Source organism: Diprion similis, chromosome 14, assembly GCF_021155765.1.
Source record: "Diprion similis isolate iyDipSimi1 chromosome 14, iyDipSimi1.1, whole genome shotgun sequence".
NCBI lineage: Eukaryota > Metazoa > Arthropoda > Insecta > Hymenoptera > Diprionidae > Diprion > Diprion similis.
Genome location: NC_060118.1, coordinates 6,507,241 through 6,521,499, shown reverse-complemented (window position 1 = coordinate 6,521,499; position 14,259 = coordinate 6,507,241). Strand labels below are relative to the sequence as shown.

Below are 14,259 nucleotides of genomic sequence, written 5' to 3'. Positions count from 1 at the left end.
GTATTTCCAGCTCATATATTTTCAAATGAGTTCATAATTTACAAATAAAATAATTTGATAAATCCTGAACGCACGATTATCGCGTAACAAAGTTATTGAAAAACGTCAATATTTTGGCGAACGAACCGTATTTACAGAATTCGAAAATACCAAACCAATCCTGATTATTTAAAACACACGACACATAACTTCATCCATTGAAATAAGGTAGGTTTGATGATTCGAAGATCGTTAGTGCAGGTACTAGAATCCATTATCCGGTTTTGTCCAGTTTTGATCCTTTCAGCAAGAAAGGCGTGAAACGTTCTAATCCGTATTCTGACAAGGGTAGTCCAAGGTAGACAAGGGAATTCTGTCGGTTTTCGAGTGTCGGTACTTCGACGTCCGATACCCGAATAAGGAAACCCGGTTATGAATTATCCCACGAAGTTGACAGAAGCCAGCGTTGAGACAGGAGAGAAGGAGGTCGGTAAGGAAGGAAGACTTATCGGTGGAGCTTCATCCGTGAAATTAATTGACCGGTGAACCGCAAACAGTACGGAGGTGTTCCGAAGGGATCCTTGAGAGGCAATCACGCCTTACGACCCAGCGAAGGACACGCGTCCTTCCGGAGGAATGTTGACCAAATTTCATGCTGCGAGCTGCCCTTCATCGGACATCGAGGATCAAGGCTCGTCCCGTTTTCCGCAAAGAGAGAAGGATTCTCGTCGCGCATCCTTGTCGCGTTTTCTGCTACACCGAAACATGACACCGACGTGTATGACTTCTTACAATGTTGAAGTTAGTCACGTTATCGTAACGAAATATTGGGGAGAAAATCCCTATTTTCTTAATTTTACAATGACTTTCAAGGATCTAAGATTTATCGGGAAATAAGAACTTTTCTTAGCACGAATCGTTACCATGACGCTACTAACTTCAATACGATGACTTTTGATCTGAGATTAGAGGATTTCGGACCTCCGTCAAGTACGACAAATCGTTTTTCAAAATTTTTCCTCTTTTACAGGATTGAAATATTTACAAATTTTGGGAAACGATAAGACTTTTAATTATGTTTGTTCTCGAATACCAAGAAGGTTCGCAATTTTTTTTTTTCATTCTACGAACTCTACTTTATACATGGAATGTATCAAACCTCTGGGTCATGAATTCTGCTCAAGCTTCTATATAGCGCCTATAATTTTTCTTGGCCTAGAATATGAAGCCTGTAATATGCAGTTTTATTCCAGACTCAACATAATGGGGGCGTTTTTGGCCTGAAAACGGGATGAAAGTGCCATTTTTCCCGCATTTTTAAGATTATTCCCGCTCAACGCATTTCCGGGAAATATGAGGTCGTATTTCCCGCAAATTTTTTTTCGATTTTCTCGTTTTTTCTTATTGTATAAACAGCTGACGGTTCACAAGGAGGGTTCAAGTGGTTAAGATTTTTAAAATCGGCAACCTCAGCCATACGTATTGCTCTTAAACTTTGAATAATATTCCACCTTTCAAAGCTTAAAGAGACGTCATTACGGGTCCTTAGAAAAAGAATGAGTTGCAAATTTTCGAAGCAAAAATTAAGAAACGATAAATCGTCATAAAACCATAATCTGCCTAAGCAATATTGTTTCGTTCTCGTTGACCATCGTTGGCGCAAATAGCCGCCTTACCGAAGGTAAGGTTAAACGGTTTTCTCTCTCTCCCAACTTTCCTTTCACCCTTAAGTTGCGCCCTTTCGAAGTAACCGGCTTTTCACAAGTAAACAATTATCCCCCTCAGAAAACAAAACTCAGTTTCCTCATGCTGAACCAGATCTCGGACAATTGAATTCCTGAGATTCCTGAGATGTTTGCGAATGCCGGATGTTGGTACAGATAAATCACCCCGGAAAACAGTTGCTGATTAATTTTTGGTGTAGGTGTTTGTACTTTCGGTTGGCTTCTGTTTCGTTGAGTTGGTATATAAGTACATGTATTATACCTTCCCAAAGACTGTGATTGATGGGATAACTTTTACCGACAAGTTCACCTGTTGTCGATAGGATAAATTACTTTAGAGAGAGAAAGGAGGGCGGTGGCGTTGAGGGGGGGGGGGGGGGGGGGGGGTAACGAAAAAAGCTCTTATCATTTCTCCCTCCTCCCCTTCCACCCGTCTACGCAGTAGTATCGACTAAAATCCTCGATTTAACCTTCCGCAGGACCAGCTGTCACCTTGGTACCGATGGTGGAAGAATACCGTAAACGTGAGGCTAGTCATGGACCAGGAACTGTTCAGGCGATTATCTGTCGAATCCGTCCCAGAGCGAGAAGCCGAGGCGACATCTTCGTCCCGAGTAGCCGAAGAAAAAATGGCCTATGACTCCGACGATGCCGGATTATGAAAAGAACCCTTTTGAACTGGTGCGAAAAAGTTTTCTTACAAGATTTTTGGAACCCTCGGGAGTTTGGTTTGATTTTGGATGAACCGATTATTGATGTTTTTCGGAGATAAATCAATTGTTTTGAAAATAATCTTCAACTAAGATGTCCTCTGTAAATTTTTACATCTTGTGAAATTTTCATATGGTGACAATTGAATTTTTGATAAAAAAAAAAAAAAAAAAAAAAAAAAAAACCCCACAAAACAATCATCTTTTGGCAGTAAGCGAGAATATTTTCAATCCAAATAGCATATGTGACAGAGAATTGCACAGAATTTGAGTGAAATTGGAAAAAAATTTTTTTGCCCAATCGTAGGTCTTTTTGTTTTAAAGACAATGAGAAAAACCTGAAAATTTTGCTTTCAGACTTGAGAGTGATAAGTGAAAAGTGTAAAACACCAAGCGGGTGAAACTGCGAATGAAAAGGAAAAAATTTTCATAAAAGTGCAGGAATTTTTTCTTCATCGGGACATAAATACTGGCTCTCTGCCTAAAGATGAACACCTTTATCGGCTTCTCCGGTTCGTCTCGTCCTGTGGCTGGGCCGGAGGACAAGTTCAATATAGACAGGAGGGAGGGGCAGGATATTTCGAAGAAATAAACCTAGAATAGGAAACTAATAAATTCTTTATTGTCTTGCGCTATCGCGCGTGACGGCGAGGCGAAAATCCCGTCTTCGAATCCCCGGTTAGGACACCATATACATGTAGACGCCCGTGTGTGTGTGTGTGAGTGTGTATTTATATATATACACACACACACACACACACACACACACACACACACACACACACACACACACACACACACACACACACACACACACATATATGTATACACCAAGAAATCCAAATAGAAAATCCAGCACAATTTCAAGTAGTAATTGGATTTCACCACCGTCACGATCGAGTCACGCGACGACTTTCGCGTATACCTATAAACCGAGCTGAGTTAAAGACGTGGTATCACGTGTACATGGGGAAACGATTCTTGCTCTTTGGCTGTGTGCGGTTATTTTGAAATTTTTTTTTTTATTTTTTGATAATTTTTTTGTTTCGCTTACTTCGTTATCTTACTTGTAATACTTGGTTCTCATAATTACACATGGAGAAAATCAGCGGGAAGCAAACATTGTTCAAGAACGGATCACGTGGACTTTCAGTGCATATATTAGGATATTTTTTCGATAATACATATAGGGTATTCCACGCTAACTTGACCAGTGTTAAGCCCCGAACATCTCAAAAGCATTTTATGTTTTTTTTTTCTAACATTCTACTCGGTAAAAAAACGCGACTTGAATTTTTTTCAAATTTTTTTACTGAATCGTTTATCCGTTTATTTTTTATAAATATTTCAAGTCAATTGCGAATTCCCCTTTCTTGAAATCTGGAACAAAATTTCAAGAATCCAGTGAATCACACAACCCCCCCCCCCCCCCCCCCCCCCTTGAGGAAAATGTGAGCCGAATTCTGAATTTGGAAATTTTTAAACCCAAAATTGAAACAGGATTAAATCGTAAGCGATAATGATGCGCCACCCTAGTTAGTAAAGATAATTTTGGGTTTAAAAATATTTAAATTCCGAATAAGAAAAATAGAAAAAGATTTCGGCCCACGTTTTCCTTAACGGGGGGGGAGGGCATTCACTGGATTTTTGAGAATTTTTTCAGATTTCAAAAAATGGGCATTCGCAATCAACTTGAAATAATTGAATCGATTGTTTGGATAAAAATAACGAGAAATGTAATTTGAAAATTAATAATAATCTTTTAGAATTACTTTGTCCGATTTATGAATTTTAAGGGGTATATTTAAAATTATAGTACAGTTCAAATTTTCAAAAAAACGGGATTTTTTTATTTTATTTTTGTAATGTGCATGTATTTAAGTACACACACACAGAAAATTTTTTGGTCACCCGGGTAATATTGACAACTCGATGCAAGTTGAAATAAAATTAAAATTTCTGCTACATGTAAAGTGCTTCTGAAACTTTAAGCGCGTGTTTCTCAAAACTGTGTTTTTAAAATCGGTGAACAAGATACCATAATATGTGTAAAAATTTTTAGTTTAATAAATTGAAAGGTCTTGTCAAAGAAAAATTCTTGAAAAATCGATTTTTTCGGGCTTCCTGACTGCATAATATAATAATCTCTCAAGATATTTTTCACCTTGGATTCGTCTATATATCGTAATTTCATAAAAAAAAAAGATAGAGAGAAAAGACGTCAGCCTGAAAGTCAGAAATTGGTCAAGTGGGCCAAGTAACGTGCCCTCATATTACATGTGTTATATATACATAAGCATATATGAATGCGGAGAAGTATGGGTTCAGCGCATATTCACAACATTGCAGATTCTGAGGAACAGGTGCTTCGGGATGCGCGCCTTTTGACGAGAGGGAAAGCTGGAGTTGAACTGGGGCCCCATTGAATTAATTCAATTGAAATTCAGGAACCTGGTGCTTCTTATTAAGGGATCCTCACGAAGCTCAGATGCCATTTCGCTCATTGACCACTCAACCGGCAAGTACTCGACCTTCGAGCTAACGAACGGAGAGATTCAAACCCAAACCCAACCCTGCAACGCAAAGATGTATAATTTGTATAATTTTCCCTCCATCGATCCTCGACTTTGCGATACTTGTGATAAACGATATGCTTGAATCGCTCTTGTAAAATACGATGAGTGTTATTATTTTTTATATGAAGATAAGTTTGTACTTATTTTCATTTGGATACTTAGTCAAAAATGCGACGAAAATAACGGTAGGTTATTACCGTAATGTTATTGTAAAAATAAAATTGTTGATTAAAGAGAATCAGGGTGTCCAGATATTTGTGAAAACGTAATTCTTTGAGAATTCCTGCTTTATTAGACAAGAATCATTATTCATCCAGTTTCTTCTCATGTACCCACTGAATTAAAAATACAATAGTCATACGAAAAAAAATATTTTATATTTGACTAAAGCACAGCTCATTGTAATGCGCGAATTTGTATAAATTCGTTAGCAAGTAAAATTTAAAAAAAAATCAAAGAAATGTTTTTTTTTTATCTCACCGAATTGCTAAATTTTTATGAACCTAAGATAAAAATTAGTATATTCCAGCTACGACACGAAATTCCCTGAGATTTCCAGGTTTTTTCCAGAGGATATCGAATTCCCTGAAAATTCCCTGATTCCATAATTTCCATGAATACTGGACACCCTGAGAATTAAACACTTCTTTGCAGGTAGCGAAACAAAAAAAAAAAACATTTTCTTACTGCGTATAAGTTTTTCAACGGGGTAGCGAAATAATTGATGATATCGAATCAAACTTATTGTTAGTTCGAGCAGAATGATATTTTTTTTTTTTTTTTTTTGCGGAAACAGATTTTCACTGATTCATTCAGATTCAAAATCAAAGAGTTTATCTCATCTTCGTATCTACCGCAAAGAAAAAAAAAAATTCATGATAGAGATAAGCAGCTGATTTATCAAAATGAAGATGAAAGTTAAAAATGATTCAGCCATATTATTTCTGTAAGATAAAAAATGAGGGAAGCTTATGCAAAATGCAGATTTAGAGTCAACGTGCAAATAATTATAGAACGAGATCCCACGACCAAGATTTCGTCTCATCACACTAACGATGAAACCATATATAATTCATAGATGAGATGACTTGTAGCCCAAAAATGCGATTTTCCAAAATTTTCGTATCTGAGCTGAGCGCATTTTGAAAAATTTCATAAAATTTAGCCGACTCGTATCATAAAAAAAAATTTGATTTACGGAATGTAGTTAGATGATAGTCGTAAGATACCGAAGAAAAAAAATGAGACAATAATATGTATAGTACCTGGTCCAAGAATCATTTTTATAAGTAAATTTGGGTTCATTGATGCGAAACAATCAATTTTCAGCAAAAAAAAAAAACAATCTATTTACCGGACATTTTCAGAGTATTTAAAAAATGAAATAAAATTTTAGGTGATTAGTATCGCAGTAAGACGTCTGAAAACTGTTCGAAGTGATAAAAATGAGTTGCCTAGAAGTAGGATAAACCGGTATCAGACGATTGTCAGACGAATTGCATGGCGCAAAATTTGGCGAAGGTGTAGGAACGAGTCACCGGCGATAAACTCTGCGGGATCAAAATATTCTGGAAATGTTTGATGGTCGCATAGAGAATTGTGGTGGACGGTAGTTGAAGGGATGAATGTTTAATACGGATGAATTACGCTCGTAATTAAACCGCCTATAGTTGAGAAAGTTTAAATTATATCCAACAAGATAGAGTGTCGTGTATGGGGTCTGTGTGAGGAGTACGAATAATTAGAATTTCAATATTCATAACAGAGAAATAGAGAGAGAGAGAGAGAGAGAGAGAGAGAGAGAGAGAGAGAGAGAGAGAGAGAGAGAGAGAGAGAGAGAGAGAGACGAGATGCAGAGTTGCTGGTCGTTGGAGTGCAGCTGCCCACTAACGGGCTCAACCAGCCGGAAAAGCTAATTTTTCTCGATTCAAAGCGTAGCTTGAAGTGTCGAATTTCGTGCTGAATGTTGTTCAATTACGCAGTTTCGTCAAATGGAAACCAATGACTGCTTGTAAACTGTAGGGAATTTCCTAAAAAGAGGAAAAAAAGAGAGACGTATCGAGAAAAATACTAGGTTAATATAAACTGGTGAAAATTTTTTCGACACGACTTCAACCGCCACTCAACTTATAATTTTCCGATTTTTTCCATCATCCGTTTAACGAACTAATCTTCCAATTAATTTAATATCGTAAAAAACTAATACGGTTTTTTTACTTTGATCCTTCCTTTGTAGAGGATAAGTCAGTCAATGTTTGCGGTAATTATGTATAAAAATATCCGCGTTAATTGATTATATGAATTAATCAAGTCTTTACCGTGGACATTCATAAGCTACTACTTGAAAAGTTAATTTTTTGAGTAATAAATAAAATCAATTAAAATTATGAGTTAATGATCAGTAATCGGTCACTATTCAAATCTGTAACAAAGCTCTCTAAAGAGTTGAATTAAATAGAAATATATTTCACTATAAAGATGGCAAAAAGTTTATAAATATTGTTCTGATGTTGTAAAACTTGGAAAATTATATATTTTGCATGAATTTTCAGAAAGGAATTCCAAGCACATTTACGATTTTTTTGACCTTGTAACAAACTGGATATTAAAAGATGAAACTAATTTTTGTGTTATTTTTTAATCGCATTCCTGACAAGTTTAATTACAAATTATTATTATATTTTACTTTATTTAAGTATGTGTCTAATGAACGTTTAAAGTCGAAGAAATCGGCCCAGTCATATTACGACTTTTGAAAAATTCACCCTCAGATAATTTTTGTGAATCCGTAAATCCAAAAGCGCTGATAAGAATTTTAAGAAAAAAGGAAATTGATTGCATCGTGAGTGCATTAGTGAATCTTTGACGATTGTTTGATAATTTTGCATAAAGTGAATCACAAAAAAATCATCGAATATTAGTAACTCCTGCGGAAAGTCGAATCACAACGAGTAACGATACGCAGACTGTAATTTCGAGATGAATATCTCCCGTGATTCAAGTCCGCGAGGGAATGAAACGCGTAGCCGTCATCACCGCCGTTAAGAAGACCGTAGGATATAAGGTATAAGGTACAGACATACAAACAGAGAGCGTGGCGCAGACGTCGTGCTGATGATGAAGAGATTTCCTTCCCCCAACCCCGTCCGTTATCTTTTCAAGAGGTGGGTAAATTCATGCCGGTAAGCCTGAAAGCGACGGGGTGTGCGAACTTCGTGTAATACGTCGAGTAGGCGTCTCCCTCCTCCTCTCTTCATCCCCCATTTTCACCCCCCAAACGCGTCGCGATGCGATGCGAAGTGGTACACGAACCGGCTGGCTGCACACACCCAACCACCCACCCCCACACAGACACGCACACTGATTCATCAGCCAACCATCTCGGTCGAAGATATTTCCCCGCGTTGCGAGTTGAGGAGCCGTAGCCAGAGCTTCCTTATACAGTTGTTCAAAGTTTATCCCGATTCCACGATTCACTTTATTACCGCTCTACCAAGCCTCTGACGCGGCGCCGCGGAAGTTGCCCAAGAATTCACCCCTTCGTAGGAGTTTCGGGCAAGCCGACTCGGTCGATACAGTCCCATCCTTACCCGGGTTTGAGTATCGGGCAACCTTGGGCTGCAGACCATCGAGGCGGTAGGTACGTTGAGGACGTATCAAACGTACAGTCCGTCAAAGAGTTGGAAAAATACGAATATGACTCCAAGAAGGTTCGAAGGTGCAACTGAAGATGGTCGAGTTAAGTTTAGTTCATGTTTAGATTTAGTTTTCAGTTTTCAGAGAACTCAATCACGATTCAAGTCAACCTCGGTTCTTTGGATTTGAGACGTCTTCAACGTCATCAATAATTATTCTATTGTAGTTGAAATGTTTAGTCCAAGTAGATATTCTTTCAACTAAACCCAACCTGATGAACGTCATTTGCACTTTTAAACCTTCGTTATGGGATATCTCCGTCTCTACAGCTCTTTGACTGGACTGTACGTTTGGTACATTCTTAGGAGTAATGCGAAAAGTAGCTGGATCCCTCTGCGTAGTGGTCTAGTATTGGCGTTAGGCACACGTGAAAGTCACCCATCTCTGCAATGCTATTCCTGCAGCCAGAGAAACTTACGGGAGCAGAAACTCAGCGAGTGACACAGCCCCGGATCCAGGCACTTATAGAGAACTTTCACGGTGTTGTACGATCGCAGTTTCCAATGGATCCTCAGGATGGGTCGGGCCAACTTTCAACTTCAAAAGGAAAGTAAGTGGATCGTGAAATATTTAGGAACGAGATGGCGAAGTCGAGCTACTTTGCATTGTTAATCTCACATCCCTTTGGTTGTAATTAGTTCCTTTCCATCGGGTTCTATCGACTTTCGCTTCTCTCGTACTTTCCATTTCAAGTAACTCCAGCTTAATTCAAACTAGTAATTTACTTGATTGTAAGCGACTCTACGTTAACTTTATAGTGCCTTCCTTTAATCAAACCATTGTCGAATATGACGTGGAAACTGATTGGTATGGTATACGAATATCCTTTTTTCAAACACCACGTTTCTCATTCGTTTTCAGTAAAACCAGTTGATTACCCCCAGGTCGAAGGTACGCTATCAGTTCAATTTAGCATTCAATTTCCACTGAAATGTGGAACTATTGCGCGAAAAGTCATCCATTTACCAGACTTCGAAGAGAAGATATTTTTACAGATGCTAATGAGAGAAAACATCAGTAATGACTTACTTACACTTTTGCTCCTCCTGCTCTTAGTGGATCAATTGTGAACGATAACGAAGGTCGAATAAAGTCCTGGCAGGACAACGGAAAGACAGAGCCCGGTATTCCCGGTATTCATGAATATGATTCTATCCTTGCCTCCAGCAACAAGAATGTACGTATGTATCCATACCTTGGTTTCAGAGTACTCAGAATCATCCCGCATTTTGCTTTGTCCTTCACCGTCGACTGTATGTGTATGTACATACAAGGCCTCTGGAATTGCTCTTTGTCATGATACGGTCTGTTTCTCCCTACATCTCCTAAAACTCCTCAATACGTAACCGAACCACCGGAGCATGTGCCTCCGGTGTCACGTAGCGCGTACAAAACGAAAGTAAACCAACATTCGACCCGGAATGGCTGATACGTATACACACGCATTTAGACGCAACACGTCTATTGGAATACGTGTGCCTTTCTCGTTCGCAAAAAGCCTCAGCACTACGTCAAAGGGTAAATTTCAATTAGGATACGCTTCGAGAATTAACTGAATGCTCCGAGTCGCTGTTGTTTGTTTACCCGGGCCTGTCACTGTTCGGAATGATTAGACATTGTACACTCTGCGGCATCAATATCGGTCAAAACATTGATTCAACATCCCCATCCGCTACTTGAAATCTTCTTGACGAATTCACCAAACAATTTTCTCTGTTCGATATTTTCTAGTTATAGTGAGTAGTAATATAATCTCGGTTCCGGATGCAGATTCCTACTGTCAAAACACTTACCGACATGTTATCTAGACTCAAGCCATTCTCTGCTATACCTCGACAGTCAGTAGGGGTAATGACAGCGTGATTTTGAGCTTCTATCGATAAACATCGTTGGTAAAGCAGTGTGGTTCTGTCCTTCGTTTGATAAAACTGTTGGTAAAACAGCGCTACTTTGACCTTCGGATCGGTACAGCAGGGGTTAAACGCAGTGACATCATCGCGGAGAAGGGTTTGAGTCTGAGTAAGATGTCGGTAAGTTTGTCGGTAGTAAGAATCTGTGTCCAGAACCGTCCTCGTACTACAATTATGGTGAAAACGGCCGGACATCCAGAGTGAGAAACACCAGAATACTAGTTAGCATTGTGCGAGACTGGAGCATTGCTGTTACATCTAAAACTGTGATCCAGTGGAGCCTGGAACTTAGAAGACTATGGCACCCACTCATCATAAACGTAGTTACAAGGGTGATGAATTCAAGGGGCACCTCAAGAGACTATAAATTCAAGTCAGGTTACAAGAACACCTCATTTACTACGCGGCTATCAGCAGATGACCAACTCCCACCATGACGGACCTATTCCCACCAACCCCCAAGGGAAGGATTCGGGCAAACAGGGTGGAAGCCGGACGGGGTCTCCTAACTCTGCAACCTCCTACTCTGGAACAATACTAACCATGATGAGCCATATCTGCAAAATTTCAGATAATCAGTATCTTGAATTTGGAATTATAAAGGCGCGATGCTTCAATTCTTTTCAACCATCCGTCGTTCAGACAACATTTCAGGCTACAACTTGACCTGTTCGATTATCTAAATTTAGTGTCATCATCCAGTTTCAGGCATTCAGTATTAAGTTGGGAAATACAAGTTGATTTTTAATACCTTTTCAGTCACCTAAACGATTCGGATAACGTCTGTGATAAATCGGTTGGATAGTCTGAGTCAGAAGCTATGAAAAGAGAAAAAAGGTGAGGATGAAGTTAGTAACGCTACAGTAAATTTAGGAAACTATGATATAAAAAACGTTTTCATACATTTCGAAATGTAAGAAACTCCTTGGAAGTCATTCAGAAATTGCGTAATAACGATTTTTTTCGTTGAGGTTTCGTTACGTTAACGTTACTAAGCTCAGTCTCGTAAAATCAGCCGTTCGAAAAATGTCTACCAACATTATTTACGCCATTGATGATGATCACGATTGAAACAATATCCTAACTATGTAGGAGTTCAGCTCTTTGCTTCTACATCAGGTAACACGCGGAGTATTCCATTGTCATTTAGTTATGGAGTTACCTGGAGATAAAGGAGACGATGAATTGGACTGGCATCCTTTTTCAGCGATTTCCCTCCTTCCCTCACTTCCATTAAGATCGTTAAATTCTTAAGTTCCACTAGAGCATTCATTATCCTTTCACACACAAAAAGTTGCACACGTCTGATCGATCTAAGATGCAAAAGTAATGGTTGAATGTAATCCAAGCCTATCAAACCTCAATTGCTAAGTTTCATTTGAACGAGAAATTAGTTCTCAAAGCTTGTAATTAACGAAGAAAAAGTATGACAAATACGTTTGCACAAACAGGATTCTACCAAAAGGCATAAAACATCCCCTGCAATTTATTCTCAAGCCCTTCGCCGAATCCAACACCGTAACGCCGTTCGAAGTTGGGGGAAATTAAACTTTCGACCGGGACAAAAACAATAACGGAAGTTGACCACCGAGGGGGCAGCAGAATGAGTTTGAAATTCATTTGGTACAGTTTAGTGGAAATGCCCTCTGAGTTTTGGGAAACGATCAAATCTCTATACATTATTTCGCCACTCCGAAACTTTGGGAAAAGTACTTTTTCAAGGCTGAACGAAGCGGATGATTTTATGATGGATTTATCACCTTGTTTGTCAGCCTCTGCAACAGCAGTCCTTGGAGGGCGGAAAAACTTTCTCTTTGAATGACAACGGCCGATGTTCTTCCCGATGAAAGGACAAAAGTTTTTTCACGGAAAGAATGAGATTCCATGTACATTCTGCATGTATATATGCTTCTGTACATACGAAGAGATCGTCAATTGCAGTCGCACAGTTAAATGGAAAGCCGAATAACTCAAGGAACGGCTAAATATTTTATAAACTCAGAATTCCTCATCTTCCACGTTTCCTGTTTCTCTCTTCTATGTAAAACGGATGAATCATCTGATCACGTTATTAACACCTGAATCAGCAAACGTTCCGTTTTAAATTTTTCCCGCTTTTGTATATTCAATTAACAACTCGCCCCAGGCGCTTTGCAAAATCAAATATCCTCAGAAATTACCGAGCCTTACTTCTTTTTACGACTCGATCTGATTCACCGGTTATTTGCATGAAATACGGTAAATTGCAGAAAGAACTTTGATGATAAAGAAAGTTGTTGGAGCTTTTCGTCATTGTCTTTTCAAGCACCTTCTTGTGCATGCATACGAAATTCAGCTCGAAGCATTCGTACGATATAACAAAAACCCGATTTATACCAACGATTTGAATAAATTGGAATTCGCATTCATCGCTGTCGGAATTCAAACAATCCTTAACAAATAAAAACTGTGAAAATATAAAGTACATAAAATCAGTGCCAAAGATTCTAGTAGGAGTTTTCACAGTTTGAGGACCCTCTGAAATCACATAGGACATTCCGACAAGAAGCACTCAAGGAGAAGAAAAAATAAATGTGTAAATAAGGTGGGAAAGAAGACAAGCGTGACTCACTACTCAGGTCAATTTAAAAAATTCATAGATTCGGGATCCGCAGGATAATGGAACGGCAAACAGTCAAGAAAAAAGCACCACCATTAGTAAGGTGAGGAAACCTCTTTCAACGAAAATGGCATGCAACAAAAAAAAAACAGTAACAAAGTCTCGGTGTTCGTATTTCCACGATGCATGGTGTTAAAAAATTTCAGAGTGAAAATTGAACCATTTCCGAATTGTAAAAATTTCCACCCGGAAAGGTGCACTGCGTAGAAAAGAGACGGAGGGTGAAAAAAAATGTCTACCAAATAGAATTCGCAGTCCCATTTTTTCGGCTCGCTGCGGTTGGGTGCCTTAAGCTGTTGACATATTCCACGGATTACCTGAAACAGTGCGACGTTGCTGTAAGGGAGCCACCGAAGGAGCGACGGAGAAGCGAGAAGATGGATGAGACCAAGGGGGGGGGGGAGAAATGGGGGCGAAAATAGAGGGTCGAAGTGGCGAAATATGGGCGTTTCGACGACGCTGGAAACACGCCGCGGTGCTGACCGAGGTTATTTTTTACTTGGTATAAGGTACAAGCTTGTCGCAGGGCGGCTTTACCGCATGGAAATTTCTACAACCGTTAAACCGGATGGGGGTGCATATATTTTTCAACCATTCGAGCAAACGAGCGAGCACTCGCCCATCTCTAAACGCCCTTAAACGACCCGTCGATCACCCACCTAACCTGCAAAGTCGACTCTCGAACCGTAATGCTTTTCCAGAAAATAATGGTTCCGTACAATTATATGTAATCAGATCATATTCAAATGTAATCATTTTATGATACGTGACATGTGGATAGAAGAAAAGATGTGATATAAACGTATAACGCAATTATTTTTGTCAAGATATATCAGATATGGTAATTTTTACTGATTTTGGGCTTAAATCTGACCATTCATTGGTCAGATATATGTATGTACAGTAGGTCACCAGATTCCAATGAATATGATATCAGATCTGACAATAAGTAATCAGATTTCAATGCAGATGTGTACACGTAATGTCAGATCCGACTGTACGTCG

General features: G+C 39.0%; 1 protein-coding gene across 2 annotated transcripts in view; it reads right to left on the bottom strand.

Moving 5' to 3' along the window:
• Nucleotides 1-14,259, bottom strand: part of LOC124414808 (zwei Ig domain protein zig-8) — a 378,841-nt gene that overhangs the window by 216,868 nt on the left and 147,714 nt on the right. The gene's annotated exons all lie outside the window — the stretch shown is intronic.